The sequence below is a fragment of the Neolamprologus multifasciatus genome, chromosome 9, assembly GCF_963576455.1.
Source record: "Neolamprologus multifasciatus chromosome 9, fNeoMul1.2, whole genome shotgun sequence".
Classification (NCBI taxonomy): domain Eukaryota; kingdom Metazoa; phylum Chordata; class Actinopteri; order Cichliformes; family Cichlidae; genus Neolamprologus; species Neolamprologus multifasciatus.
The window spans coordinates 2,956,033-2,983,083 of NC_140447.1; the positions used below are offsets into that span (position 1 = coordinate 2,956,033).

At 44.7% G+C, this 27,051-nt stretch overlaps 1 protein-coding gene and 1 long non-coding RNA gene across 4 annotated transcripts in view; one reads left to right on the top strand and one right to left on the bottom strand.

Annotated features, from left to right (window-relative positions):
• Nucleotides 1-27,051, top strand: part of kcnh2b (potassium voltage-gated channel, subfamily H (eag-related), member 2b) — a 299,962-nt gene that overhangs the window by 195,597 nt on the left and 77,314 nt on the right. The window lies entirely within an intron of this gene.
• On the bottom strand, nt 19,963-21,751 carry LOC146510779 (uncharacterized). The gene is made up of 2 exons (XR_014876102.1): nt 21,721-21,751; nt 19,963-21,689 (listed from the first exon to the last, which is right to left on the bottom strand). It is a non-coding gene; the product is annotated as an uncharacterized LOC146510779 (long non-coding RNA).

Genomic DNA, 27,051 nt, shown 5'->3' on the forward strand with positions numbered 1-27,051 from the left:
AGCCGTGACCAGTGTCGTCTGCGAGGAGAGGAACCACATCTGCACACATCTGGGAACATTGGGTCCAAGAGTGCACTGAACCCGGCTCGCTCGCTCTCGCGCTGCTCGTTTTCTTACCTTCTTTATCCTCTCCTCTCATCTCCTCCCCTCTGCCCCCCCCCCCCCCCCCCCCATCACCGCAGCAGCTGTAAGCTGAGTCTAGGGCGACGCTAATAGAACAGCGTGAAGCAGGACACACCAATTATAGCAAGGCAACGCAATCAAGTAAACGCAGTGTCTCACAGCTCCACTCGTGCTCCACTCGTGCTCTCCTTTAGTTCCCTCGGCGTGCATGTTTGTGTGTGTGTGTGTGTGTGTGTGTGTGTGTGTGTGTGTGTGGGTTATCAGTGACATTCTTCACAATGTTGCCATTTAAGCTCTCCGTTTAGCAGCTCTGTAAACACTCGAGATTTGCTGCTGTTGATAGAGACACACAGGAGAGAAAGATGGAAAGAGGAGCGATAAGGAGAGGAAAGTGAAGCAGAGAAATTCAGCGTGCGGTTTATCAATATTTGCCTTTATGTGAAATACTGGCAGACGCTTCTCGGCTGGACGCTCTGCAAACGCGCACGTGCCAAAAGCGACTCGATCACAGAGACTTCACTCAGGAAAGTTTGGCTTTGGAAAAAGGAACAAGCTGCGAGTGGGGAAGCTTTGAAACACCAGATACAATCATACGTAAACTGACAGTATGATGTGTACGTTTGTATTTTATGCAGCGGGATGCTGAAGCTCCGTCGATACAAACGACTGTTTACATAAAGCTCGAGCTAAGAACTGAAGGACTGTGTCCACATCAGCGACGCGTGTGTTCATTGACAGCGTTGCTTTTGATAACAGGCGCCGCAACATGACTTCATGGTAAAATCAATGAGTGCTGTGGCAGCAGTGTTTATTTACATTCATTTGACTTTATTCATTGTTTGCTAACAGGGACAATGCAGCGTACATCTGTTAGACCAGATATCATGGCCATTTATGCTGGTACCAGACACAGTTCAGTGGTCATGATGATGAATTTTCACGCAGAGGAAGACTCCACTTTTGAAACAGAGTACTGTACCGTACAATAAACTCTGTAAAGCCAGCACCGTGATTTTTTAACTGGATTTGATGCAGGATTGTTTACAAATCAAAAGAATTACATTAAATATACATTTGTGCAGATTACTGGGAGAGGGGACCACAGTGATGATGGTCTCACAAACTTAGTGAGAGTTAAACATGTGCAGTGTGGAAATGTGAGCACAAAAAACCTTAAAAAAGAAAATAAACGGAGAAATAAAACAAATAATTTAAGTTTGAAGAACAGAAAGTAATTCATTAAACTATTCGTTACATTACAAAATGACCTGAAAGTCACCATCTCATTATTACCAGTTAGTAACATAAACAACTACGCTCTCACAGGCCGTCCTAATTAGGACACAGTCTTTCTTTCAGGGGCGACTGTGGCTCAAGAGTTGGGAGTTCGCCTTGTAATCGGAAGGTTGCCGGTTCGAGCCCCGGCTTGGACAATCTCGGTCGTTGTGTCCTTGGGCAAGACACTTCACCCGTTGCCTACTGGTGGTGGTCAGAGGGCCCGGTGGCGCCAGTGTCCGGCAGCCTCGCCTCTGTCAGTGTGCCCCAGGGTGGCTGTGGCTACAATGTAGCTGCCATCATCAGTGTGTGAATGTGTGTGTGAATGGGTGGATGACTGGATATGTAAAGCGCTTTGGGGTCCTTCTAGAAAGGCGCTATATAAATACAGGCCATTTACCATTTCTTTTACTTCTTACATGAACTCAAACCAGCAACACAAAGCAGAGATGAAAATCAGACATGTGACATGTAGCGTCAGGCTGTAAGCCCGACTGCTCATCACTGCCTTTGTTACCAGATGAAGCTCAGACAGTGGCTGCTGGGCTGGGGACGGCACACACTGGGGTTCTGGTTGCTGGTTAGTCCTGGTCAGAGTCCTGTCTGTGCAGAAGGTTTCCAAGATGTTGCATAAGCAGCATGTAGTTATTTCTAACAATTACACTCATCCTTACGTGCAAAAACAAAGCTGTCTCCATATGTTCAGTTCTCAGTAGCTGTGTTACCATTTCCTTCGTCCTGCAGACAAACATTGTGGTGCGCCAACAACCAAAGAACCTTTGCAACACAAGTAGCAACATTGTAACTATAATGTAATTACTGTATCTAGTAATGTATAAATTACTGCAATACTACTGTAACACACAACACGTTAACTGAAGGTAAAGCAAGAAACCCCAACTAACCAAAAGTAGCAGTGATAAACCAACTATTCTACACACCACTATACCCCCAACCAGAGATGGGCAGTAACGCGTTACTGTAATCCGATTACTTTTTTCAAGTAACGAGTAAAGTAAGGGATTACTATTGCAAAAACTGTAATTAGATTACCGTTACTTTCCCGTAGGAACGCTGCGTTACTGCGTTACTAAAACAGTGATTTTTTTGCGAGAATGTCTCATGACAGTGACGTAAGCGAGTGCGACGTTCGTGACAACAGCTGTGTGCAGATCAACAATGGATCATATATCGAGTGCAGAGAGAGTATGAGCGTGCAGCGTTTAAAGCGTGGAAGTACTGACCTTACTTTGAGTTTGATTCCATAAAAAGTGACAAAAACATTAGTGTCCGTTGTGCGTGGGAAGAAAACTTCTTTTTACAGCGAAAAACCCTAAACTTCCAAACAAGCACCAAGTAGCTACGACGTAATGGGAAACTCACAGAGAAACTCGCGGATTCTTCCACTGACCGCTGCACACCTGCACCAGGGTAACCCTCCGCCTACCCCACTCCTGCTTTACAGGTGAAAATAGAGCAACAGGACCGCTAGTCTTTGACTTTATTTATTTTCTGCTGTGTTTTACTTGCATCTATTTGAAAGACTGAGTGTAAACACACAAAATATTTTATTTTATGTGCTGGAATGTGCAGAAAATAGGTTTAAATGTTAAACTAATTTCTTCCAGTCAGAGAATGTTGCAGATAATTAAATGTTTGCTTGATGCATAAAGTTAAAAGATTAAAACTAATAAAACAAGTTTTAAAAAGAGACTTTTCCATTTGATTACATTTTGTATGATGATTATGCAGAAAAAGTAGAATTGGGCTGAAAGATCTATCGCTTTATCACCTATTCAGGTTGTAAATCGTGTTTTTAAAAAGTAACTAAGTAACTAAGTAATTAATTACTTTTGAAAATAAGTAATCAGTAAAGTAACGGGATTACTTTTTGGGGGAAGTAATCAGTAATTAGTTACTGATTACTTTTTTCATGTAACTTGACCAACACTGCCCCCAACTAAATGTGTCAACAATAGCAACAAATGCAGGAATGCAACATTTGCAAGTAAACAGCATCTACTGTACTGCAACTAAACTCATGTCAGATCTGGCCTCAAGGCGCTTTGTATTGTTAGGTAGACCCTACAATAATAGATACAGAGAAAAACCCAACAATCATATGACCCCCTATGAGCAGCACTTTGGCGACAGTGGGAAGGAAAAACTCCCTTTTAACAGGAAGAAACCTCCAGCAGAACCAGGCTCAGGGAGGGGCGGGGCCATCTGCTGCAACCGGTTGGGGTGAGAGAAGGAAGACAGGATAAAATACTCTGCTGTGTGCTGCTGCTTCGATTACACTCATGTTTAATGTTTGCCTCTGGTGAGTCTGCAGCTCTGAGAAAGGAAAAAAACATTTTAAAATAAGCATTCATTAAGATGAGAAGCATCAGGCAGTTTTATGTTGTGTTTAAAACACAACAGCAGAAAGTATGCTGCTGTCTCTTACATGACAGCATGACAGTAGAAAGTCTTTGGTCTTCTTCTTGTATTAAAAGCAGACGGTAGCAGGTAGAGAAACAAAGGCAGAGCTGCAGCTGCTAATAATAGTGTCTTTTTTTATATAACACAGACTTTATTGACTGTAACCAGTTCAGAGCCTTGCTGCAGGAGAGGTGTGTGTTTCACATGGTACTTACCTGAAACTGACCTCATTTAGTGCAGCAGGTGCTAACAGTCAAACCACTGTAATATCAGTGAGTGTGTGAGGTGTCGAGTGCAGGCACGTTTAAATGTGAGTGTGCAAAGGTGCAGCTTTATTAAGATGTGTAAATATTTTAGAGAACTATGCACAGGATTTCTTTGTTTGCTAAAATCAACCAAATTTCTGTTTCCAGAACTGATCAAATGTATTTTCGTCCCTTTCTCGAGTGAAAACTCGTCTTCTGTTCTGGACTTTAGTGAAGCAAAATAAATCAGCAATCGCTTCCAAGACAAATCACCTTTTTTACTGGCCAGTCCTCTTCTTTTTTTCTTGCCTGTGGGAAAAGTGATGTTGGCGGTCTCTGTGAGGGTCTGATCATGGAGCGCAAACCCTCCCATCCATCACCTTTACCAGCAGTGCCCTTGAACGCAGCAATCAGTAAGACTGGACAAATAAATCAGGACTCTCTTCCTTCAGCGTTAAATTGTACTTCCTCACTAAATTGCACACACACAGACACACACTCATGCCACCCATCTCTGAAATGCTTCAGTTGCTGGATGATAAAGTATCGCTGCTGGCCATGAGTGGGTCCCAGCTTTCTCTTTCTTTCCTTCTGTCTCGCTCTCTCCGTCAATCTCAGCGCTCTGGTGTACTCCATTTGAAATTGCATTTGGCGTGTTCTCTGTCGAATGCAGCGCCGGGTGTAAATGCCACTGTAGTTACTGCAACTGGAGGTGTGTTTCTCCATACTGGAGGATGTGGGTTTCAAGTACAACCCAGAAATGGTGAGGTATAATAGAATAGAATAGAATTCAACTTTATTGTCATTGCACATGCACAGGTACAAGTCAACGATACGCAGTTTGCATCCATCCAGAAGTGCTTTAGTGATATAGATATATTACAATATATATATTAGCAATAATATAGATATGTAAGTATATTACAGAAATGGGTCCATTATGGTATGTTATAATGTACACGTATGAAGTATGTTATGAATATGCTATAACCAGTGATGGGCAGTAACACGTTACTTGTAATCCGATTACTTTTTTCAAGTAACAAGTAAAGTAAGGGATTACTATTGCAAAAACGGTAATTAGATTACAGTTACTTCCCGTAGGAACGCTGCGTTACTGCGTTACTAAAACCGTGATTTTTTGCGAGAATGTCTCATGACAGTGACGTAAGCGAGTGCGACGTTCGTGACAACAGCTGTGTGCAGATCAACAATGGATCATATATCGAGTGCAGAGAGAGTATGAGCGTGCAGCGTTTAAAGCGTGGAAGTACTGACCTTACTTTGAGTTTGATTCCATAAAAAGTGACAAAAACATTAGTGTCCGTTGTGCGTGGGAAGAAAACTTCTTTTTACAGCGAAAAAAACCCTAAACTTCCAAACAAGCACCGAGTAGCTACGACGTAATGGGAAACTCACAGAGAAACTCGCGGATTCTTCCACTGACCGCTGCACACCTGCACCAGGGTAAACCTCCGCCTACCCCACTCCTGCTTTACAGGTGAAAATAGAGCAACAGGACCGCTAGTCTTTGACTTTATTTATTTGTTTTACTTGCATCTATTTGAAAGACTGAGTGTAAACACAAAAAATATTTTATTTTATGTGCTGGAATGTGCAGAAAATAGGTTTAAATGTTAAACTAATTTCTTCCAGTCAGAGAATGTTGCAGATAATTACATTTTTACTTGATGCATAAAGTTAAAAGATTAAAACTAATAAAACAAGTTTTAAAAAGAGACTTTTCCATTTGATTACATTTTGTATGATGATTATGTAGAAAAAGTAGAATTGGGCTGAAAGATCTATCACTTTATCACCTATTCAGGTTGTAAATCGTGTTTTTAAAAAGTAACTAAGTAACTAAGTAATTAATTACTTTTGAAAATAAGTAATCAGTAAAGTAACGGGATTACTTTTTGGGGGAAGTAATCAGTAATTAGTTACTGATTACTTTTTTCAAGTAACTTGACCAACACAAGTATGTACAGGCTATGAACAGGATATAAATATGAAAAACTATACATAAATGTGAACTATGCAGGTTATGAACAGTTGTAGAATTAAAAATTATCGTGTTGTACAGAATGATTATTTACACAGAACTATACAGTAGTGCAGTTAAGATAACCTCAGAGGTTCTTCATTTCCCCCCTTTTCCAATCTCATTTTAAAATACTCATTTGAAGTATGCTTTTTCTTAAGTCAGCACATAAAAGGTCCAACCATGGTACATCTGGCTCCAAAAATATAATCGTTCTTCAGTGTTTACCTCAGCAGTGCGTATAAACCACTACTTTGTTTAGAAGAAGACTGCTGTGCTCTTAAATCTACTCGGAGTAATGTGTAATTACATATTTCATATGTTCTCCTGCCATCTGAAACACAGCGTCAGACATGACTGTTGTGTCTGATCAATTTAAGTATGCAGCTACAGACTGCTCTTACATATAGTACGCCTTGTAAGTTACTTTTAAATTTAAAGATCACAAATAGATCTTTATATATGACCATTTAATGTTTTTATTGTGTATTTTTATTATCTCTTGTCATTACATCTTTCTTCTTCTCTGCTCGTCTCTGCACAGCTGAGAACGACCCGGCTAACCAGCAATAACAGCTGGCTCTAAGCTAGCATCATGCCCACTAGTGTCAATGTCCTAAAAATGACACTTTGATTATATTCTCACGTTGTGAGAGATACATATCCATGTCCAACAATGTTTATCCACGTCAAAGAAAGCTTCACTAACACCAACTTACAGCAGGTTAACATTAACCACAGCAGGAAAGTGCAGGACATCCTCAGCAGCTCACCTCAGTATCAGTGGCTTCACTGATTCATCGCCTCATATCGAACCCCTCCACAAAGTTGCACAGCCTCCTTCAGAAGAAACAGACTTGGACACTCAGCATATTGCTGAGATAAACAGCAGTCTGATAGCACACACTCATAACAGTTGTTTGTCCTGCAGCAGCCACCACAGCTGGAATAATGCGCGTGAATCAGGACGGGTAAGAAAACAGCATGCAGTTGGCTGCACTCTCCAATCTACTGTGAGACTTGATACACCGTTTCTTTAAGACTTTAACAAAAGAATTACACCCCAGTATGTTCATACAGAGTCCTCTAGTTTCAATAAATGAAAAGTAAATGTTTGGAGTGTTTGAAAAGTCCTTGCAGTGGCTTGCTGTCTGACGCCTACAGCCCACATACATCACCAAATGCTGTGAGTCCTCCCTGGAGCTGCACTGCCAGGCTTTTACTGCAGCCACCATCACTTGCTGCTTGTTTCTGGGTCTGTTTCTATTTTTCTTCTCACAACTCTTTCAGTTGTTCTCTGAAAGTCTAACCCAGCCTTCCTGTTCTTAAGTGTAACCAGTGGTTTGCACTTTGGTGTAAACTCTCTGTATTTACTTTTATTCAATTCCATTCAATTTTATTTATATAGCGCCAAATCTCAACAAAAGTCGCCTCAAGGCGCTTCATAGATACAGAAAAAAACCCAACAATCATATGACCCCCTATGAGCAGCACTTTGGTGACAGTGGGAAGGAAAAACTCCCTTTTAACAGGAAGAAACCTCCAGCAGAACCAGGCTCAGGGAGGGGCGGGGCCATCTGCTGTGATTGGTTGGGGTGAGAGAAGGAAGACAGGATAAAGACATGCTGTGGAAGAGAGACAGAGATTAATAACAGATATGATTCAATGCAGAGAGGTCTGTTAACACATAGTGAGTGAGAAAGGTGACTGGAAAGGAAAAACTCAATGCATCATGGGAATCCCCCGGCAGCCTACGTCTATTGCAGCATAACTAAGGGAGGATTCAGGGTCACCTGGTCCAGCCCTAACTATATGCTTTAGCAAAAAGGAAAGTTTGAAGCCTAATCTTGAAAGTAGAGATAGTGTCTGTCTCCTGAATCCAAACTGGAAGCTGGTTCCACAGAAGAGGGGCCTGAAAACTGAAGGCTCTCCCTCCCATTCTACTTTTAAATACTCTAGGAACAACAAGTAGGCCTGCAGAGCGAGAGCGAAGTGCTCTAATAGGGTGATATGGTACTACAAGGTCATTAAGATAAGATGAGGCCTGATTATTTAAGACCTTGTATGTGAGGAGCAGGATTTTGAATTCTGGATTTAACAGGAAGCCAATGAAGGGAAGCCAAAACCTTTTATGAAGGTAGACACTGCCGGTGATACACCTACGAGTGTTTTTGACTTGGTTAGGTGTTGTGAAAGGGGTTAGCTCACCAATCATTGTTAATTCAGCCAATCCTAAAGTTTTTACCAGGTCTCTGATTGTTTTATTTCTTCAGGCTAATGAAGGTTTGCTTCACTTGTATCGATAGCTCATGTTGCTCATACTGAGTGATTGTGAGTTTGCTCTTGATGCGTGCTGAGCCTGTGCGAGCGCTTGCATGTCTATGCATGCATGCAAGTGACCACCAGTGAGGAAGGCGGTTTGTCTTTGCTTGTTTTTCCGCTCACTCTGGGGTCCTGCATTTCTCTTCTCTTTAGTTTTTGTTTATCTCTGCAATCGGATGGCCGTTGTCGTCCCTGGTGGTTTCCCTGGTGATTCTTCAGGGACGGGAGCTGATGGGAGAGCCAGAAAACTGACACTTTGAAGTTCAAGGGTAGCTGAGGACACTTCCTATGTGGGCTTTCAAAGATACTAAACAAGCAGAGGCATTTTTATCGTTTTGGTTTGTAGAAAAAAAAGATGAAGAAAGATCCACGGAGGACTTGTGTTTATCCATTCTCAGTCATTCATTCTGGGCGACAGTTTTAATTTCCAGAATCAATAACCTGAAGATGGAAGTCCCTGCTGAGAATGCTGGCAGGCCATGTGTCACCGGTGTAATATTATGGGGTGTATGGCTGATAATTTTCCATGTATCTGAAATCAAAGCTCACTTCATAATCCCTCAATTTTAATAGAACGGAAATAGGGGAGGGCTTTGTGTACGCGAGCAGTTATGCTGCTCTATTAAAGGAGATGAAGCATCGTATTATAAATGACTGATGAAAGAAGCGGCGTGTCAGAGCGGATGGTTGTTACAGGTGTTAATGAGAGCGCAGTAATGTGTCTTGACTCTCAGCTTCATCAGTTTTCTCATGATTCACTCGTATTCTTTGATCTGGTGTTTAAGAGTAGGTTAAGTGCTCTGATATACGCAGAGTTAGGAAGTTTAGGTGCGTTTACCTGAGGCCATATTGTGCTTTCATTACGCAGTCCTGGGCGATGGTGGCCAGACTCAGCTTCCTGGCAGAGATGCAGCATCAGTGCCCATCACTGCTTACTGCAGCACGTCATTAGAATCCACCACAGATGATTTCCTGTAAATGAAATCAGTCAAATTATTGACTTTATTGGAACATCTGGTTTCATGCTCGGCTTTTCTGGGTGAACCCAGAAAAGTCTTAGCCGTGAGACCTGAACAGTGTTTGCAGGATCTGTGCACACTGATAGCATGCTGCTTTGTTTCACAGGCTTCTGTTTACTTGGCAGCTCCATTCCTCTAAAATGGACTGGCTCAATGTTTACATTGAAAAATAAATGATGGGAGATCGACTGTTTTAGCTTTGAAAGTTAAATCTATTATTGTCCGGTCTATACCTTACAACATAAAGCAGCTTGTCGGTCGGATAAATAAAACTGAATTGAGGCTACGTCCACACGTACACGGGTATTTTTGAAAACACAGACTTTTCTATGCACCTTTCGTCCACACGTAAACGGTGTTTTGGGTCACTGAAAACTGAGATTTAGTCACACAACGTCAAAGGTGCGTGCCGTTTTTGACGTCACGCTGCGCGCCACGTTATTGTTTACACGAGATGAATTTCTACAGTGGGGGATAGTACGCGCTCAAATTGTGGTCATGAATATTTGTACTTGTAAATCAAATGCGTATTTGTGAGTTTTGTAACCTTGTAAACCAAAATAAGTTTTATGTTTGTGCATCTACAGATGAGAATTTGTGTGTTTGTAAAAAATATTTACACGAGTTACAGTTTTTTTTGTTGAGGCCTGCTTACAGGTACAAAGCAAAAAACTACGTGTAAAACTCTGCGCTCAGGTTTCCTGGCTGTGTGTTAGTGATGTGTCGGTCACGAACGAAACAGCTCTTAGAGCCGGATCTCTGAAGTGAACGATGCAATCCGACTCCTAATAGTTTGGTTTTTTTCTTTCTCTCACCCTCTCTCTCTCTCGCACTTTTTTCCGCTTCACTCCGAGCCTTGTGCTTTGCGCTGAGCAGAGGGGGGAGGGGCGGTAGTTACACTGGCAGTAGCACATGCAACACAGACGCTCTAACAACCCAAATCCAGATGTCGGTTTTGAATAAATTTACTTTTTTAAAATCAAATTTATGTATGCATTTTGTTCATACTTTAGTTGTGAGTCTACACCAACTAAAAGTACTGTCTTTAGTTATTAACATTTGAAATGATGAAGGCACTTGAAAAGTAAGACAAAATTAGCTGCTAGTGATGCGCGAATCATGAACGAATCGTTCAATACTCGAGAATCACTTTACTGACTCATGAATCATGATTCACAAGCTCAACTGACTCACTGACTCATCCCTGTTGCTGTTAGCAGCAATGTATCTAACTTATAATTAAAATTGTGGAGAAAAACACAACATCCAGTATCTTAACAAAAGCATTTCTTCTCTGAACTGGAAGAAAAAACCCTGAGTAGAAGCTCACATCAAGAAAATAGCTCCTCGGTTCACATTAGCATCACTCTGCTAACATGCTAACAGCACATTTGAGCTACTCACTGAGGACTCACTCACCCCCTCCCTCCTGGCTCACAGCTTCTTCTTCTTCTTGGTTGGCAACCAGTATTAAGGAGCATTACCGCCCCCTGGTTCACAGCTCAGTGGACATTTAGATGAGAAAATATATATTTAACACATTTAAGGAAAATACTAATAAAATAAAATAAAATAAAATAAAATAAAATAAAATAAAATAAAATAAATGTTTATTAAGCAATTTTGATAGGAAATTGCTTAATTTTAGAAATGTTTTTGCTCTTTTTTGCTCTATAAAATAGTTGTTTTCTTTTAGAATCATCTTAGCAGTGGGATTTACATGAAAAGAGAAACAAATTAAGTTTGAGTGAAAATGTAAATTTTTTGCACTCTCTGGTCAACTGACTCAGTGAATCAAATGACTCAAAAAAACCAATTCACTTTGGTGAGTGACTCATTAAAACTCGATTCAGTAAAAAGAATCAAATTTACCATCACTATTAGCTGCCTTTCCTCAAAAACTTTTCAGAGGTACTTAAAGTTTTGTGAGGGCACAAAACCCTGTTTGGTCGTTCCCTCCCGGCTTCCAGACTTCTGATTGGCCAACATTTTGTTTTCCGCGTTTACATGTGGACGGAGATATTTTTTCAAACTGCACGTGTGGACAGGATTTTTCTAAATGAACACTTGCTAGTTGTTGATGAATCAGTTTGACCAGCAGGCTCTGGCTGCTGCTTACCTTCTCTTGTCCACTATTTTGGCTTGTGGCTTCCTACCTACAGAGCTTATAACAGTCCCATCAGACTTGGTGCAAGCTAATGTCACTGTGTTGTTGTGTGCTCAGTCACCTAAATGCAGACTATTACTGGCTGAAAGTGCTGACTGCAGCTGCAGTGGGAGGCGATGAGAACAGTAAAACTGAGCCACAAAGTAAGTTTAGAAAGAAAACCAATAAGAAAGAACAAAACAAAAAAAGTTTGGTGCTCAATTTCTGTGGGTCAGTCACTGTGTGGGAGCCTTTGCTCATCACAGTCTTTGATTCATTATAACAACAGAAAGCTGTTATTGCTGCAGCTCGTACGTGTCTGAAATTTGAGGAACGATGTGCGGCTGTGTTTGGTTCCAGCTCGCTGGTGCAGAGCCTCATACTGTATATCTCCTGTTTTATTTATTTAGCAGCTCAGTGTGTGTGTCTGTGTCGCTGTGTATATGTGTTGTAATCTCGGGTTTTCCTCCACATACACCTGAGGTGTGGATGTACATGCCTCATTCACTCTCTGTTACCTTCTTCTCTGAGCACACAGACAGGTTACTGTACTGCATCCTTGTCTTCCTCACTGACTCGCTCACACCTACACATAATAAACCCACACATGGAAACACTGCTACATGGGCATCAAAGGCAGCAGAGACCCTCCCTTAACATCCAATCAATAGTCCGTCTCGCTGCCTCCCACATCGTGCTGATGATGACAACTTGTCCCTGGAAGCTCTCGCTGTCTCGCTCAAGTTACTTGATGTGTTTGACTCTAACTTGTCAAACATGTCGGCGTCTTTATCCCGATGAAGCCACAAACTTGGAATGGGAACGCGGAACATTGTATCAATAATTACATACCGGTCACAACTATTTTATCGTGTAGATAAGACACTCTGTTCTTTTCACACCTCATTTTTCCTTCTCCTGGAATTCCACTTAAACCGCGACATGTAGAGCTGTCTGGGATATGAGGCGACCCCTAAACAGAGCAGCCAAATCCATCATAATGAGAATAATCTATACAGCCTCTGTCTTGCTACTTGATATATGAGCACATAAAGAAGGATGTGGGTTAGCTGTTGTGTGCGAATGCTTTTATTTGGTTCAATTTTGAACAAGCTGTTAAAAATCCATTTACATGTAGCCAGCGTTAGCTAGGATGTCATTACCAAATGTGGCTGATAAGATCTCATCCTGACTGAGTGCGCGCCTGCTGTGTCTGTAAATTTGTCTTTCTGTGAATACACAAAGTGCATCAGGTATAAACAGCTTTCCACTGAGACTTGATGTCTAATTTTTATCCCCTCCTAATGTCTCCATTTTCCTGCATCGTCTTAAATCTTTCTTTTCTAAAACCTTTCAACATTTCTCAGCACAGTGCAGCAGAAATTTTAGGCTGTAAAAGTAAAGTGGGGTCGTTTTTAAAAGTAATCCGGTCGTTCAGTCTGACGTTGTCATGGTCCCTGTGCCTCCCCGGCCAGCCCAGTGTGGCCACAAGGGTTGTTGTTCTCTCACGCTCTCTCTCTCTCTCTCCTACCTGTCTGCCTGGGCGGAGCTCTGACTGGGCTCCTGCCCTTGGCCACGCACCTGCTGCTGATCAAGCGATTGCAGTTCTCTGGCTCTTAAGGCTGGGGCTCTGAGCTATTCGTCGCTGGAATATTGAGTAACTCACGTTAGTATCGCCTGGCTTCTTACAGTTCTCCCGTTCCCGTGTTGCCTTCGACTTACCCTCGTCTGTGTTAATAGGTTACCTGGATCAGCCCTTCTGTGAACCCTGGACCCCGTGAGTGAGAGTGAGCTGCTTGTGTGGAGACTGTTTGGACGAGGAGCAGAGCGAGTGTGAAGGAGTGTGTCTCCCCAGCCTGTTAATCCCCGGGACCCTGGTGTTTTCCCCCACCCCTTCACGTGTATATAGTGCACTTGTGTGATTAAATAAGTGTCTTGAACCGTGCTACCTCTGCCTGCGCCTGAGTCCGTTCCACTCCCGTGACAGAATATTCCAGCCACCATGGACTCAGCAGATTCAGCTTCCTCCCCGTCTCCCTCCGCCCCGGTCACACTGGAAGCGATCTTACAACGCCACGAGCAAATGCTTGTTCGCCTTAGCGAGAACGTCGCTGCCTTAACACTAGCAGCTGCTCAGCGCACTCCATTGCCGGAACCCTCGCCTACCAGCGAACCCGCCCAGGCATCATCAAGCTCCGCAGTAAGTGCTGCCTCTCCGGTTCTAGTCCCGGCTGTGTGTGAGTCTCATCTCCCCACACCTGAGCTGTTTTCAGGGGATGTAGGGAAGTGTGCGGGTTTTCTTATGCAGTGTTCACTCCAGTTTCGCCAGCGGCCTCATGCCTTCTCTAATGACGGGAGTAAGATCTCATATTTTGTTCAGTTGCTACGAGATCGTGCGCTGACCTGGGCACAAGCTGTGCTGAGCGCTAGTCCCGGAATTACTTATGATGAATTTTTGTCTCTGTTTCGGAGTGTTTTTGATAAGGGCTCCACTGCTGCGGCGGCCGGGCTCCGCCTCATGAATCTGAAGCAAGGTAAGCGGAGCATGGCGGATTTTTCAGTTGACTTTTGGACACTAGCGACGCAAGCGGGGTGGGGGCAGGAAGCATTAAAGACGGCACTGTTAAATAATGTGAGTGAGGAGCTTAAAGATGAACTGATGGTGCGTGAGTTACCCTCCTCTTTAGGTGCGATCATGTCCCTATGCATTCGAATAGACGATCGCCTGCGTGCACGGCGAAGCACGCAACGTCGCTTCGCTCAGCCTCAGCCACCGAGGGACGCCTCACCGGGGCCCGGAGCGGCACGCGAGCACGGCGAGGTTGAGGAGGAGGAGCAGCCCATGCAACTTGGACGTTCGCAGCTCTCGCCCGCAGAACGTCAACGGCGTATGGCCGCCGGTGAGTGTTTATTTTGCGGCCGTAAGGGCCATTTTGCCTCTTCGTGCCGGGCACGGGCAAAAGGGCGCGCTCGCCAGTAGTTGAGAGAATACTGGTGGGCGATATAACGACTAGGAGTTCTCTCCCCCGGCTTATGTTACCTGCAAGACTCACCATTAAGAACGTTACCCACTCTCTTCAAGCTCTAGTGGATTCAGGTGCTGAGCAGAGTTTCATTGACGCAGCTCTGGCGAAAAAGCTAAGCATCACACTACACGCCCTACCCGATCCACTGGCTGTCACAGCCCTATCTGGGCAGCGCTTGTCGGACATAACCCACATCACAGAACCCCTGTCTCTTACTCTCTCGGGTAACCACTCAGAGCGCATCGAGCTTTTCGTGTTTCAAGCACCGCGCACCCCCCTTGTATTGGGTTATCCATGGCTGCTCCAACACAATCCACACATCGATTGGAAGAAAGAGAGAGTAACCGGGTGGAGCATTGACTGCTACATGAACTGTCTCCGAGCTGCACCTGCTCCAACCACATCTCAAGGGCCTGACCAGCCGGTCGAGCCTCCGGATTTGACCTCGGTCCCACGTGTTTATCATGATTTGGCTGAAGTGTTTAGTAAAGACTGGGCATGTTCACTTCCCCCTCATAGACCGTATGACTGCGCGATTGATCTCCTGCCTGGGGCTCTGCTTCCATCTGGTCGTTTGTATAGCATTTCTCAGCCAGAGAGGGAGTCTATGAGGAAATACATTGCAGACTCTCTCGCTGCGGGCATCATTCGGCCGTCGTCCTCCCCAGTGGGAGCGGGGTTTTTCTTTGTTGCTAAGAAGGACAAGACCCTTCGCCCCTGTATCGACTATCGCGGGCTTAACAAAATCACCGTTCGTAACAAGTATCCCCTGCCCCTTCTTTCTTCTGCTTTTGAGTTACTTCAGGGTGCCACGATCTTCAGTAAGTTGGACTTGCGCAACGCCTACCATCTAGTGAGAATCCGTGAAGGGGATGAGTGGAAAACGGCCTTCAATACTCACCTGGGCCATTTCGAGTACCTTGTGATGCCGTTCGGCCTGACCAACGCCCCAGCTGTGTTCCAGGCTCTTGTTAATGATGTTCTCAGAGACTTTATTAACCGATGTGCTTTTGTCTACTTAGATGACATTCTCATCTTCTCCAAATCTAAAGCGGAACATGAGGTCCATGTAAGGCAGATCCTGCAGCGCCTGCTGGAGAACAGGCTCTTTGTTAAAGGGGAGAAGTGTGACTTCCATATGGATTCAGTGGCATTTCTGGGCTACATCATCACCAGAGGGGATTTGAAACCTGACCCGGCAAAAGTCCAGGCAGTGTTGGACTGGCCCAAACCACCCGATCGCCGGCAGCTTCAGCGCTTTCTGGGGTTTGCTAACTTCTACAGATGTTTCATCAGGGATTTTAGTAAAGTCGCTCTGCCCCTCTCTAGGTTAACATCACCCAAGGTGCCATTCCAATGGGACCGGCTGGCTCAGGAGGCCTTCTCCCGCCTCAAGGAACTATTCGCCACCGCCCCAATCCTTCGCCAGCCAGACCTCTCCCTGCAGTTCGTTGTGGAGGCGGATGCATCAGAGTCTGGAGTAGGGGCCGTGCTCTCCCAACAGTTCGGGGGTAAGCTCCACCCCTGTGCCTTTTTCTCTCGTCGTCTTTCCCCAGCCGAGAGGAATTATGACATCGGAGACCGCGAACTTCTGGCCGTAAAGCTGGCTCTGGAGCAGTGGAGACACTGGCTGGAGGGGGCCGCACAGCCGTTCATTATATGGACTGATCATAAAAACCTCGAGTACATCCGCTCGGCGAAACGGCTCAACTCACGGCAGGCCAGGTGGGCTTTGTTTTTCACCCGGTTTAATTTCACCATCACTTACAGGCCAGGCTCCCGTAACGTTAAACCGGACGCTCTTTCCCGGCAATTTGCCCCTGTCGGAGAGGAGACCGACCCTGGATCTGTTCTGCCTACTTCGTGTATTATTGGAGCCGTTACGTGGGAGATCGAAGAGCTCGTCCGGGAGGCACAAGAAACCGACCCTGATCCTGGCACGGGCCCCCCTGATCGACTCTTTGTTCCGGCGGCTGTCCGGTCCCGAGTGCTCCAGTGGGCTCACACGGCCCGTTTTTCCTGCCATCCAGGAGTTAACCGCACCACTGCATTCCTGCGCAGGTATTTCTGGTGGCCCGCCCTCGTTAAAGACTCACGGGAGTACGTAACCGCCTGCACCACTTGTGCTCAAAATAAGCACTCCAATCAACATCCGTCTGGACGTCTGCAGCCGCTCTCCACACCCAGCCGACCCTGGTCCCACATTTCTCTGGATTTCGTCACCGGTCTGCCACCGTCTGCAGGTAACACTACAATATTGACTATCGTTGACCGTTTCTCCAAAGCTGCCCATTTCATTGCGCTTCCTAAGCTCCCTACAGCCTTGGAGACTGCCCGACTCCTCACCACACATGTTTTCCGGCTCCATGGCATCCCTGAGGACGTTGTCTCGGACCGGGGCCCTCAGTTCACGTCGCGGGTGTGGAGGGAGTTCTGCTCCGCCATAGGAGCCAAGGTGAGCCTCTCCTCTGGCTTCCACCCGCAAAGCAATGGCCAAACGGAGCGCATAAACCAAGAGTTGGAGGCCGCCCTCCGCTGTGTCGCCTCGCATAACCAGGCCATCTGGAGCGAACACCTGTCATGGATAGAGTATGCTCACAACAGTCACACATCCTCTGCTACCGGCGTGTCACCCTTTGAGGCATCTCTGGGATACCAGCCACCTTTGTTTCCCTTGGTTGAAGGTGAGCACACTGTTCCGTCTGTCCAACATCACCTCCGCAGGTGTCGCAGGGCCTGGCGGGCCACTCGGGCGGCTTTACTCCGGACAAAGGAACGGAATAAGGCTCTTGCGGATCGCCACCGGACGGCCGCCCCTGAGTATGTGGTGGGGCAGAAGGTGTGGCTCTCCACTCAATTCGTGCCCTTACGTGCCGAATCTAAGAAACTCACCCCCAACTTCATCGGCCCGTTTGAAGTCAGTGCTGTGATCAACCCTGCATCCGTCCGCTTGGCGCTGCCACGCAATATGCGTATTCATGATGTATTCCATGTCTCTCAGGTCAAACCGGTGGTCTCCAGCCCGTTGTGCCCTCCTTCCGGGCCCCCGCCGCCCCCCCGACTCGTGGGTGGCCAGCTGGTTTACGCGGTCTCGCGCATCTTGGACTCCCGTCGCCGGGGTCGGGGGTTTCAGTACCTGGTTGACTGGGAGGGCTACGGGCTCGAGGAACGCTCCTGGGTGCCCCGGTCGGCTATCGTTGGTGGGGGTCTGGTCCGGGACTTCCACCGCCTGCACCCGGGTAAGCCTGGTGGGTCGCCGGGAGGCTCCCGTTGAGGGGGGGGTACTGTCATGGTCCCTGTGCCTCCCCGGCCAGCCCAGTGTGGCCACAAGGGTTGTTGTTCTCTCACGCTCTCTCTCTCTCTCTCCTACCTGTCTGCCTGGGCGGAGCTCTGACTGGGCTCCTGCCCTTGGCCACGCACCTGCTGCTGATCAAGCGATTGCAGTTCTCTGGCTCTTAAGGCTGGGGCTCTGAGCTATTCGTCGCTGGAATATTGAGTAACTCACGTTAGTATCGCCTGGCTTCTTACAGTTCTCCCGTTCCCGTGTTGCCTTCGACTTACCCTCGTCTGTGTTAATAGGTTACCTGGATCAGCCCTTCTGTGAACCCTGGACCCCGTGAGTGAGAGTGAGCTGCTTGTGTGGAGACTGTTTGGACGAGGAGCAGAGCGAGTGTGAAGGAGTGTGTCTCCCCAGCCTGTTAATCCCCGGGACCCTGGTGTTTTCCCCCACCCCTTCACGTGTATATAGTGCACTTGTGTGATTAAATAAGTGTCTTGAACCGTGCTACCTCTGCCTGCGCCTGAGTCCGTTCCACTCCCGTGACAGATGTCACTAGCCGTGTCTGGGCCTAAACTCCGCTGCAGGTCCATATATCAAACGATCACTATGGCATTACTGAGAGTTGAAAAACTGTCTAAAGTCTTTCATCTTTAATAAAATGATCAGCGTTCTGCTCTACCAGGTGTAACAATTGAGTTTAACATCCAGGCATCCATGAAAACAGAATTTATGACATGTAACGGAGTTAGAAGTTAGCAGGAAGTTAGCTCGCTAGCTAGCTAGCTAGCTTCTATCTTAATACAATATAGCATGTCCTGACTGCGGGGTTTTGGAAACAAATTAAAACGTACAGCTCTGTTATCACTTCCAACATAAATGAAGACGGAAAACTAAACAGCAGTGACGTTTGTAGGGTTACTGAAGTTTGGCTAGCTGGTATATAATGATGTGCTACGTGACCGCTAGCGACACAGCTATGCTAGCATAATATAAACAAGCTAACTTATATCAAACGATCACTATGGCATTACTGAGAGTTGAAAAACTGTCTAAAGTCTTTCATCTTTAATAAAATGATCAGCGTTCTGCTCTACCAGGTGTAACAATTAAGTTTAACATCCAGGCATCCATGAAAACAGAATTTATGACATGTAACGGAGTTAGAAGTTAGCAGGAAGTTAGTTCGCTAGCTAGCTAGCTTCTATCTTAATACAATATAGCATGTCCTGACTGCGGGGTTTTGGAAACAAATTAAAACATACAGCTTTGTTATCACTTCCAACATAAATGAAGACAGAAAACTAAACAGCAGTGACGTTTGTAAGGTTACTGAAGTTTGGCTAGCTGGTATATAATGATGTGCTACGTGACCGCTAGCGACACAGCTATGTTAGCATAGCATAAACAAGCTAACTTTTTTTCCTCTCGATAAAAGTTAACGTGAGTGTTCTCAGTGGTCAGGAACAAATGTAATCGCATGGCAGGATGCTGTAAAAGGACCAAACTTCAGTCAGGAGAACAACTGAGATAATCCATCCACAATACGAGGTTAGTCATTCATATACTGCTGCATGGGCTGGGCTGTAGTTACATCCTAAGGTTTTAAAATAAATGATTAGCGGTAATAAAAGCCGAGGGAGGTCAACAGTGATCACCGACTGTTTTAGGAGCTTTTTGAGATTAAATAGAAGAAAATACAAAACATTAAACATGTTAACAACACAAAAGCATATTCAACGCAGACTACTTTAGGCCCGGAAGTAGGATTCGTCACGTCATCACTTAACGACCAGATAAATTCTTTTTCTTTATCAAGTAATTTTAAAAAAATACAATAAAATAAAAACTTTCAGGCGAACTTGATCTTGTAAGGACTGTTTATCTTTATGATCCGAGGCTGAGATCTTCCAAAGTTACTTCAATGTTAGAAGTGCTGGGCCGGGGTCGCACTGATTAGTCACCACGATAAACAACAAAGGAAGAGATAAACTCCCTGTATTTGAGAGGACTTTGTGTTTAAACATCATCTAAACTGTTTAATGTCATAAAAAAAAAAAATTCAGTGAGGGCAGCACAATGGTGGTTCGCACTGATGCCTCACAGTAAGAGGGTTCTGGCTTTGAATCCACCATCTGGTTGTCTGTCTCCGTGTTAGCCCTGCGACAGGAGGCTGTTTCCCGTGTTCACCCTGCTTTATGAGCTCCCAGCATTTCTGTGTGTTCTTTGAATTGCCGTCAATAAAGGTTTGCTTTCATTGGCAGAGTCTGCTCTCCTCAGTCTTCACTGTTATTGGCGTGTTTTAAGATGAATCACAGCTTTAGGAACAGCTTAATAACAGAAATGATTCACAAAAGTACAAAAACCCTCTTTGTACAAACCCAGAGTGTGAGGTAGTCCTGACAACCTGACAAGGATGCAGCAGGAATATTATTTATTTAATGTGGTTGGTTTCCTCTCTCTGTACATCTCTCCATCTCAGCCGCCGTCACTTTGATTGACTTTGTTCCTGTGTGGAAATGACACTCCCCTCTCAGCGCGTCCCTACATCCATTTTTTTACCCAGCAGCATTAGCGACACGGAGATGATAAAAGGTGAGAAATGATCTCACTTCCAACGCCGTCGAAGTCATGCTTTGCTCCTCCTCTCTCTCCCTCATCCTGATATATAGTGCAGGAACACCTGAGGGCGTGCGAGCTATAATCAGAGTTGTGAGGTCTCACTCCTGTCAGCCAACGTGCAGTATTGTGTTACAGCGTCTCACACACAGCAACAACAAATGAAATGTTCCCAGAGGACAGCTACGCAAGCCCAATTAGTGGATCGCTGCACCTCTAAACTCCAACAATTCACATGACAGTCTGCTGCCATTCTTCTTGTTTTGATACCTGTTTGAGGAAAGTTTGAAGCCGGGCAGTGAGCGCAGCTTTTAATGAGCTCTGAGACTTGTATCGCTGTTTGCCTCCATTACTCTTTCTCTAAGTGCTGCTCATTGACAGCATTTAGCACCAGCACGAGGCTCTTCACAGTCATCCAAAGACGATTTTGTGCTTCAGGCCCAACACTAAGTAAATGAAGTGTAGTTTTGCAGCCTCTCCAGTTGTTATTGGTCTATATCGCGTTAAATGCTGGACTCCAATCACAGTTTAATCCCAGGAGAGGGTTATTTTCTGAACAATTATGGGCATGAATTTTATCATCTCATGTTTTCTGGCAGGATTCCTCTTCTTGTCTGCCAGCAGGTCAGTGGTTAACCTTCTGGTGGGAGGTCGTCTCAGCTGACTTTAAAGTAGAGTTTCTCTCCTCTGGGTAGGTTGTTGGCCAAGGTCTCGTGTCGCAGAGGAACATCGCCGCTGCAGCCGTTTATCACCCTCGGCGACAGGAATCTGATTTGTTGCTGCGGATGAAAGTTGCTTCATCAAAGCAACAAATGACTCTGAGGTGGGCGGAGCTATCCATCACCTTCAGGTGCCCACATACGACGATACATGGGCCCATTTAGCTCAGCTACATAGTCGCCATGATTTAGGCTTGTTATTCCTACAAAACGGCTGTTTTATGTAAAAGGATTTCTCATAATCTGTTCATCATTTAAAAGATTTAAGGGAAATTACGTGGATCCACTTAGTGCTGCAGTCTCATAATCCACCCAATAAATATGCTGGCGTTGGTAGTTACTGAACAACATTAAGTGAAATTTATCAATTGCAATCGAGGTTGAAAAGGAGAAGAGCTAATGCTGCGAATGTTTGCGTTGGAGAATCTGAGCACATACTTCACTTCAGCTCTTTGTTTTTCTGTCCAGTGTAAGCACGTACAGCATGAGCGAGAGTGGACGAGGGGCTTAACCCTTTAAAGCTGGTTGGAGCGGACACGCTCTGTTTTGCGTAACTATTTTTAAATCCCAGTAGCTCTGCAACCATGTAAGCTAGCACAAAAATTTTTTTTGCATATGAAACCGGAGGAGTTGTACTTACATCTTATGCCATCAGCTTGTCCTCGGTCACAGTTTCCTTCCACATATAGCTTTGCAAAAACTGCATAAAAAGCACTTGCAGCAACAAAAACATAATATTCCAGAAACACGCTTTGCCGATCCGATCAGCTGTTCATAACACTTCCTACGTTGGAATAGACGTCACCGTGAACTATCGCATGTCCGCCATTACCTCCCCGAAACCGGAAGTGACGTCATTTTTCGCGGAAATGTAGTTTTTTTACCTTCAGGGCCTCATGAGCCTATACTGGTGTTTTTAAAAGTTATGTTTGACTTTATGACTTTCTGTGTGGTTTCTGGGATGCTTAGGACTCATATTGCACTGCTGGAAATAGTTTATTTTGATGCATATGCTGCTTTTTTGCAAATTAGCATCATAATATTTATTTTCGTTTTTCCTGCAGTATATAAAAATTGGTGTATTTCAAAAATAAAACTATGAAGACACTCAAAATAAATTTCCTGTGGTGGGAAACTATTTTGTGCAACTTTTTTGTATTTACAGTTTTGAGGGATAAGCCTCTTAAATTTCTCTAACTAGAAATATATGTTAAAAAAACAAAAACGATTTTCAATTTTTTGTAGTTTATTGCACTTTTTTGCAATTTATGTAATTACTATGAACTTAATGCAGACATATTATTAAAAATTAGGCTATAATGGTTGTATTGATGTATAGCAACTTGAAATGCTCCCAAAAATGGCTCCACAGCATGTAAAAATATAATATAAGCTCTGGCGGACTTGGTTCTATGGTAGGTCTTAAAGGGTTAACTGCTCATCCACTTTTGTGGTTTAGGTTAAGTTATCAACCCTTGGTTACATCACATTATGAGACACAGTGCAAAAGCCAGGAACAAACACTCTGCTAAAAGAGCCCGCCACCCACGCACTCAACAACGCCTAACAGAAGATATGTGCATCTCTGACTGACACTCCAACGGCTCAACAATACCCCTCACTGGTTTGTTTTGGTTTGTTTTTAAAGGGAATATTTATGAGCGAACACATCCACTCACACAATGTTCTAGTCCTTCTTATTTGGGCAATTCATCAGACTAATTTGAGAGCAGACCTGACATGACTTACTTGTAGTGAGTGTTCTTCTTGCCTGTGATAAAGGATGCCCAGTTTCCTCCCAGGCCAAGGAGCGTGAATATGAATTTGAATGAATCCTAGCTTTCCAGTGTCTGTCTGGGTGTGTGAGTGTGGTGGGTCGTGCATGTGGGATTATTTGTGTGTGCATAAGTGTAAGACATTGCTTAGAAATCCAATCGAGGGTTTTTTTTCCCGTTCTGCGTGAACTCCTCGGGCTGCTGGACATATTCCTAAAATGAAATATTTAATGTTTCACAGACCTTTGCACTAAAGTGCTTAGACTGCTCCATGTTTGCAAAAAAGTGCTATTTTAAACACTGGAGCCCGTCTGACTTCGTGGCACACTCCATCTGCTTCATCACCATGAATTACGTCAAAGCTGGACCTGTGGGCTCTTTGCTAGATGGCAGTCAAATCTGCATATTTACTGACTATTTTAAGCACGTCCATGTTTGATCATTTATCTAACTTGTCCAGGGCAATGTGATCCAATAAACGCATGGATGATTGGGCCCAGGTGTGGTTACAGGACACATTGTTAATGTATGTTAAAAAAGCCTTGGTTTATGAAGCATTTTAATCAGTAGTAAAGCATGTAACACCTGTAGCTTTGATATGCAAAGGTATGTCCTCTTTGTTTTGCTTACGTTGTGGGTCCTAACTTCAGGCATGTTTCCTTACAAAGTACCATATTTCCCGGACTACAAAGCGCACCTGAATATTAGCCACACAAGCTAAAATCAGGGGAAAATCCTGTTTTGTACATACATTAGCCGCACCTGATTAAAAGCCGCAGGTGTTTCAATGTTGACTTATCATATGTAAGAGAATATGCACAAAGGGAATTGTCAGGAAAGAGATGGCTGTGTGGAGACACACCCCTTTTCTTAATATTTTGAAAAACAAGTTATGGGTACATATTTGCATAACTTTTTAGGTATATGTACAAGTAGCGGTAATTACAAGTACAAAACATGTACTGTGCTTCATAAATGAGTAACAAATGTAGTACATAACAATAACCTACAGCACACCAGAAAAATAGATTCGTCCTACCTTTTAGGCTCAGGTGCAGTGACACGGCTTTAACAAGAAGAAACGTCAGTCATTCACCACCATCTTTCTCTTCTTCCTGCACTAAAACCACCAAAGTCCTCTTCTCCAGTGTCGGATACGAACAGGCTCAGGATGGCTTCGTCATCCACTCTCAGCTTCTTTCCTTCGTTGTCACTTTCAAAACCAAACAAATCCTCGTTGTCAGTGTCAGAGTCGAACACCCTCTGAAGGGCCGTGGCGGCGTCTCCATCATGCAGCAGTCCAGCCCTTCGAAATCCGTCGGTGATCGTGGATGTTTTCATACTTTTCCACGCTGTCAGAATCCACCGGTGGAGTTGAGCATAACTTGCTTTTCGCAAGTTTATCGCTGCTCGTCATCCACGCCTCCTGCTGAACGCGTAGCGCTACTTTGAAGTTTGTTTTTCGCGCTACTTCGTACGGCACTACGTTGCCTGGCAGACGGACATGTGACCAACATACCACTCTTGAACCCCGATCCTTCCGCCAGGCAACTTAGTGCCGTACAACAGCGGAACAAACAAAACAAATCCTCTTACGATATCACAAAAATCATGGACAATCCTTAGAAAAGCCGCACCTGACTAAAAGCCGCAGGGTTCAAAGCTTGTGCAAAAAGTAGCGGCTTATAGCCCGACAATTACGGTAAGCATGTATGCATATACACCAATCAGGCCTAACATTATGATTATTATGAGGTAATAGTCAGTGTTACCTGATGTCTGCATGTACCCTAGCTCCTCCTTAATGGGTGGGCCAAGGTGGAAGAAGTGTTTGCTTACCTGGACAGATCCAGGTTTGCTAGGACCCTCGATGGGAGCCATGAATCCGTCTTCCAGTCACGCCGTCTACACCCTAGAGATTTGGGGCCAGCTCATGCAGCCCAGTCGATCTTGAGTCGTGGTTCCTCGCTCCACAAACATTGGAGATAATAATTTCCAAATAACAAGAGGAAGGAAGCAGAAAGCTCCCATCTCGTGCGTCTCACGTGTTCTTCTGTAATTCCATTGATGCCAATTTAATACACCTGAAGGCCCTCCAACCCACACCCTTCACATCCCAGTGAACCTTTATTTATACTGCACCAAACCACAACAACAGCCGCCTCAAGGTGCTTAACGACGTGCCCTTCACATCCCACCTTCAACACCTGAACGCAGCCGAAAGGGGTAGTTCACTCATTTAGTCATGACTTATAATGGATGTCTTCATCCAGGTGCCACACGGTTAATCCATCAACTTAATGTGTAGCACTGACGCTTACACGACCCTGGGAGGCTGCTTAGGAAGTGGTAGACATCATATTGATGATGACTGCTTACAGGCGTCCTTGTGACTAACAGAGCCATGACACATGTTGCGAGGACTAAAGGAAGGATTTCAGTTATGCGTCCTTGAACATGGAAGACGTTGGTTTGATACGTTTAAACTCTACGGGAGCTTTAGAGAAGAAACTCTAATTTCTCTTACTCCCTGTGATATGCACAGGTTGTAAATAATAGGAGGAAATAGCCATGATCATGTTACCCACTGGTTTCTGGAGTCTGCATTTTTAACACCGACTATCCAACTGTCTTACTTTTTCTTTGCTCTTCCTTTGAATCTTTCTTGCACCATTAAGTCTCCTTGTCCTTTTTCTTCTATCCAGAGGATGGAGGCACACCAAACACCTTCTTGGCTCTTTCTGGCCTGTCTCAACTCTTTCCTAAACTCTGCCCATGGTTCTTCCTTCTTCAGTTTCCACCATTTAATCCTCGCCTCTGCGTTCACCGACTTCATCTTCTTCATTTCTGAAGTCATCCTACAGATTAACATCCAGTGCTGCCTAGCTACATTCCCTGTGACACGACCATTTCCTATCTCCTTCAAATTCAAATTCAAATTTTATTTGTCACACACACACAACCATACACAGTATGACATGGGGGTGAAATGCTTGTAGCTGTACAATGCCCGACCATTAAATGACAGAAAAAAGTTTTACAGTATTTACAATTTACAGGTTACTACAAAAATTACAAATTAACTTAGAAATTTACAGTAAAAAATGTCCAAATAGCAGAAAGAGATTATAAAGATTATAAATTATAGGAATTATAGGATTATAGGAAATGTGTGGTGATGTGATGTGTGGGAGAGTCCAGTCCTACACCTGGTTCAGGGCCGAATAGCCTGGGGGAAGAAGCTCCTCCTCATTCTCTCTGTTTTGGCCTTAAGGGAGCCGAAGCGCTTCCCAGACCTCAACAGTGAGAAGAGTCCATTGTTGGGATGGGAGAGGTCCATCATAATCTTCCTAGCTCCTTCATAGAGATGGGAATAACCTTCTTCATAAAAGTTGTGGTCTACCTGTGTGACCACTAGAGCAGGGTGATATGACCAGAAATATTTATCACCATATACATTTGAAAATTTGCGATAACGATATAACTGATGATATAATTGACACTAGACAAAATACCGCTTGTATCCGCGATCTCGTTCTTTTGGTCACTACCCACAGCTCGTGGCCATAGGTGAGGGTAGGGACGTAGATCGACCGGTAAATTGAGAGCTTCGCTTTTACACTCAGCTCCCTCTTCACCACGATGGACCGGTGCAGCATCTGCATCGCTGCGGCCACAGCACCAATTCGTCTGTCGATCTCCCTTCTCCCATCACTCTTGAACAAGACCCCGAGATACTTAAACTCCTCCACTTGGGGCAGGAAGTTGTCCCTCACCTGGAGTGGGCACTCCACCCTTGGCTTCCAATTAGAGTAAGTCACCAAGGTCAAGCCTCGTTTACAGTCAGCACATCGGTTGGTGAGTTGTGATATAATCACAGCTCTGTAATCACTTTGCATGCATCCAAAGTGCAGAACGTGCCAGCAGTTGTGACGTCACAGCATTTGCAAAGGTGCCAACTATGAAAAATGCTAAAGAAAGTCGTCTCTGGTGGTCTGGCAGCTTGTTCAGGTTTCTCCATGCTGCTCACCCAGTCC